Here is a 5,381-nt window from a genome sequence, read left to right on the forward strand (position 1 = left end):
CTTTATTTATTTGTTTGTTTGGGAGTCACACCCTGCTGTGCTCAGGGATTACTCCTGGCTCTGCACTCAGGAATCAGTCCTGGCCTGCGCTGAGGACCAAAACCAGGTAGGCTGCTGCAATGCAAATTCCCTACCTGCTGAATTACCACTCTGGTCTCAAAGCAACTCTGTGTTATTGTGCAATTTGTCTGTATTACACACACATATATAGATAAGTAGAGTTTGTCATTTATTTAAAAAAGATGATTTTTATTGTTTCTATTTATTTTCTCATGTAGCAGTCTCATGGCATCTCTTAGTCTCTTTCTCTCTCTCTCTCTCTCTCTCTCTCTCACACACACACACACACTTACATATACACACCAAAAGACAAGTGGCACTCAGTGTCTCTTTAGCAAACCACAGCACTCAAAAGGAGAGAGATAACAAAAGGGAATGCCCTGCCACAGAGGTAGGGTGGGATGGGGGATGGGGGATGGGAGGGATACTGGGACTGGTGGTAGTGGAGAATGGGCACTGGTAGAGGGATGGGTATTTGATCATTGTAACCCAAGCACAAAAATTTGTAAGTCTACAACTGTACCTCATGGTGTTTCACTAATAAAAATATAAGAAAAAAAAGAATTAAAAATTAACTGCAAAAGTTAAGAATCATGACCACATATATTTATTGACTTAATCATTTAATCACTTAACTTCCCGTTAGTCGTCGATTTGCTCGAGCGGGCGCCAGTAACGTCTCCATTTGTCCCTGTCGCGTGCTAGTGTAGCCCAATGGCATCTGTTCGCTCCGGGAACATGAAGGGCCTCAAACTGATCGTTCATGATCTTGACGAAGAAGTCTGACCATCTGGTAGGTGGGCGGCCACGCGGTCTTTTGACATCCCGTGGAATCCAATCAGTAACAGCTCTAGTCCAACGGTCATCTTTAAATCTCATTACGTGACCAGCCCATCTGATTTTCGACACCTTGGCAAATGAGACAGCGTCCCTGATCCTTGATCATCGACGGATGTCAGAACTCCGGATTCTTTCTCTCATTTGAGTGAAACGTGATATTCCAAGCATAGCTCTTTCTATTCTTCTTTGGGAGACCTGAATAGCGTTCTCATCTTGTTTGCGTAGGGCCCAGGTCTCTGAGGCATATGTTAATGCAGGAAGAACAGTGGAATCAAAGAGATGTGCCCGGAGCCGGAGGTTCTTCATCCTCTTAGCTATTTCTTTGACGTTCTTGAAGACGTTCCAAGCCGCTCTCTTCCTCCTGTGCAGCTCAGGTGCCAGGTCATTTGTCATGTTGACCTCTCGACCTAGGTACACATAGCTGTTGCATTCGGAGATGGTCGTTCCATTGAGAGCGAATGGGGCGTCAGGAACAAGGCTGTTTCTCATAAACATTGTCTTCGTAAGATTCAGCTGTAGTCCTACCTTTCCACACTCACGGTCAAAGTCGGCCAGCATTTGTGCCACTTGGCTGATGTTTGGTGTTATTAAAACAAAGTCATCAGCAAAGCGGAGGTGGTGTAGTTGCCGACCATCTATCTTCACTCCCATTCCTTCCCATTCCAGTCGTCGCATGATGTTCTCGAGGGTGGCACTGAAGAGTTTCGGTGAAATGGTATCACCCTGCCGCACCCCTCTCTTGACATCAACGATCACTTCTTTGTAGAATGGTGAGATCCTGGTAGTGAATCCGCAATACAGCTCACGGAGGATCCTGATGTATTGGGCTTGAATGCCCTGATTGGCTAGGGCTTCAATGACCACTTCCGTCTCAACAGAATCAAAGGCCTTCTTTAAATCAATGAACGTTAAACAGAGCGGCATCTTGAACTCCCGAGAAACCTCAATGAGCTTGGTTATCGTGTGGATATGGTCGATGGTGCTGAATCCTTTGCGGAACCCGGCTTGCTCGCATGGTTGTCCTTCATCTAGTGTTCTGCCAATCCTATTTAGGATGACTCGAGTGAACAACTTGTAGATGACAGACAATAGGCAGATCGGGCGATAGTTGCCAATGTCATGGATGTCTCCCTTCTTGAACAGTAGTACGGTCCTGCTGGTTTTCCATTGGGACGGAACCTTGCATTCAGATAGGTAGCGAGTGAAGAGCCGAGTCAGTGTATTGATGAGTACTGACGGCAGGTTCTTCAGGTGTTCAGGTCTGATCTTGTCTGGGCCGGGTGCTGTTTGTTTCTTTACCGATGAAATGGCGTGTCGGATTTCGGAAGGGAGAACATTGGGAACAACATATCCATCCTGTGGAATTTGGTATGTCGGCAAGTGGACACGGCTATTGAAGAGATTTGAGTAGAAGTCATGGATAATCTTCTCCATTGCCGTTCTGGAGGATGTGATGGATCCATCAGGACGTCGGAGGGCAGTCATCTTGGTCTTATAGTTGGCGAAGGACAGGCGGGCGTTACGAATACTTTTTCCGGCTTCTGCCGCATCTACCAGTACTTCTGCTCTTCTCTCTTTGAGGTCTTCCTTGATCGCATCTCTGCACTGCTTTGCGAGCTCGGACGTTAGCTTGCGGTTGCCTGAGGCGTGCGCCAAACCACGCTGGCGAATAAGATTAAGAGTTTTCAAAGATAGGCGATTTTTTGTGGCTATCTCTCTCTTGGCGTTCCTCGCACATTCATGGAGGTGCTGAACCAGTCGATCATATTCCTCGTCAGTGTTGTCAACAATGGCATCTTCCCATGTTGCTGCAATAGTACCAAAGAGTTCCCAGTTGGTGGTCATTCTGGGAGTTCTCTTTTTGAACTTTGCAGCCCTTTCTCCCCGCTCTGTGAAGTAGAATTTTGCACGAAGGAGACGGTGGTCCGATCCCGTTTGAAATTTTGGGACAACAGCGACATCAGTCAGGCAAAATCGTCGATTGAATATGATGTGGTCTATTTCGTTGTGGAATCGGCCACCGGGAGACTCCCATGTCCATCGTTTAGATTCTGCCTTCTGGAACTGTGAGTTACCATGAATGGTCTTGGTCGACATGATGAACTCAGACAGTCTGTCACCCTGTTCGTTCCATTCTAGGCCATGGGTCCCGATGTGAAGTTCTTCAGCTGATCTTCTCGGTCCTATCTTGGCATTAAAATCACCCACAATGATCTTGTAGAAGGTGTGGTCTTCTTTATAGAACTTCTCTAGCTCCATGTAGAACTTCTCGATTTCTCTTTCATCATAATGAGATGTTGGTGCGTAGACAACGAAGATAGAAACTGCAGGCAGTGAGCCACATCTATTCAATTTATTGACTATCTATTTATTGACTAAATTATAATAAAGTATATTTTAGCCATATATATTTAAAAAAAAGACAAGTGGCAAAATTAGCATTCATTTATTTTTTAGTGATCAAAGAAAATTTAAATACCATATAAATAATTACTACACATAATCTTAATGTAGACTAGACTATGGACTCCACCCAATATCCCTTTAATTATTTTTAGGCATGTTTTTGGCGAGTGGTAGTGGAAGGCCTACCCAGCAGCGCTCAGGTATCACTCCTGGTGGATCCAAGGGAGCATATGCAGTGCATATGCAGTGTTGAGGATTAAACTAGGATTTGCTGCATAGAAAGCAAGTGTCTTAAGCCCTGTATTATCTCTCTGGTCCCAGTATTTGTTTCTTTTGAAAGTATAAATAATTTAAAATAAACCGGATTTTAAAAAAGGACATAAGTATATATGTGGAATAAATTAGCTAAATATGACGAGCCTCAACTGCTTGAACAAGAAACATCAAAATGGGGCCAGGGATGTGGTTCAGGGATGTGGTTCAGTGGTCTGGTACTTGTGTTGCATTTGTAAGATCTGGGCTCAATCCCTGCACGTGGGGGCGGGGAGGAGGGGAGTATCAAAACAAAACAATAACAACATCAGGAAATGGTGTAACCCAACTAATAAAAGAAGGCAAGCAGGATTTCTGTCTGTGAATCTTGATAGTACCAAGTGATTACTTCCAGGGGAAATGCCAAAGAAGAAACTGTCTCTTAGAAAAAAAAGGTTTTGGCATCCGCTTCCAGCCATGCAGTTCTGCGTCAGGATCCAGGACACGCGTGTCTGGGCCACTTTGCACGGGTCAGTAACATGATAGCCAAGCTTGCCAAGATCTGCACTCTACGAATCAGCCTCCATAAACTGAACTTCATCATCTGGGATAAGGTGTCCAGTGGAGGAGTAATATCTGTGGTGTGAACTGGGACAGAACTTCTTCAGCAAACTTCAGATGGAAGGTGTCTCAACGGAAAATAATGACATTTATTTCGAACTGATATCAGAAAACTTACCTCGAGCCTTGAAAAGGGCTCAGAATGCTAAAGTCTTGAAAATAAAACTGACCAGTAAACACTTCCCCTGCCTTACTGTCTCTATAGAATTGTTTGTATTGAATAGTGGTTGCATTGTGACACATGACCCTCCCATAGAGGTTCACTGTATCACTGTAGCACTGTCCTCCTGTTCATGGATTTGCTCCAGCGGGCACTGGTAACATCTCCATTGGGAGACTTGTTACTGTTTTTGGCATATCGAATACGCCCTGGGGAGCTTGCCAGGCTCTGCTGTGTGGGCGGGATACTCTGGGTAGCTTTCCGGGGTCTCCGGGCTCTCCGATAGGGAAAGAGGAATCGAACCCAGGTTGGCCGCATGCAAGGCTAATGCCCTACCTACTGTGCTATTGTTCCAGCCCATAAAGGTTATTCTTAGAAAACTGTAGAGGTATTTATGAGATCCCACAGTCCCTGCCTCTGACATTAGCACCTATTTACCAGTCTTGATGATTATGAAGTGTTGTGGAAAAAAATGAAAAACATCAGCAATCACCTTATTATTGAAACAAATCTAAATGGAGAGTTGAACTTGAAAATAGATACTAACTCAGTGTGTGTTTAAAGACCTTGGAAACCCTCCATTAGCCTCTGAAAATACTTCTCAAGATAAAAATCCAGAATAAATGGCTGAGGTGCATGTTAAGAAGCACCTACAACTTCTTGCTGGACAAATAAATACTAAAAAGGCTATATGCTATGCAGAAGTCACTCACCTAACAGAGTGCTAACAGTTAGCCTACTACTGGGGTTTTGGAATATAGCACTCACTTTAGTCCTGTGCTAGAATTCTTGTTTTTGCGTTCAACCAGTGGAGGTATTTGGTGCATTCATATAGTTGGGAAATGTTGACAAAGGGGCAGAGCTCCTGCTTGATGAGATAGAATTCTGCCCTTAATATATTCTAAAGGTGTCCAAAAGAAAGCTTGAGAGTCTTTTGGGGCTTTTATAGTTTCTCCTCAGTGCTGACAATCATTGAACCAGGAGATAGGAATCATCTGTTATGGCTAAAAATCTCAAGATGATCGATTAAATGCATTAATCA

General features: G+C 44.1%; 1 pseudogene; it reads left to right on the plus strand.

Annotated features, from left to right (window-relative positions):
- The first annotated feature begins 4,070 nt into the window (after positions 1 to 4,070).
- Positions 4,071 to 5,067, plus strand: LOC130041017 (checkpoint protein HUS1-like; annotated as a pseudogene).
- Positions 5,068 to 5,381: the final 314 nt, after the last annotated feature.

Source organism: Sorex fumeus, unplaced genomic scaffold (genome assembly GCF_029834395.1).
Source record: "Sorex fumeus unplaced genomic scaffold, SorFum_2.1 ptg000002l, whole genome shotgun sequence".
Classification (NCBI taxonomy): Eukaryota; Metazoa; Chordata; class Mammalia; order Eulipotyphla; family Soricidae; genus Sorex; species Sorex fumeus.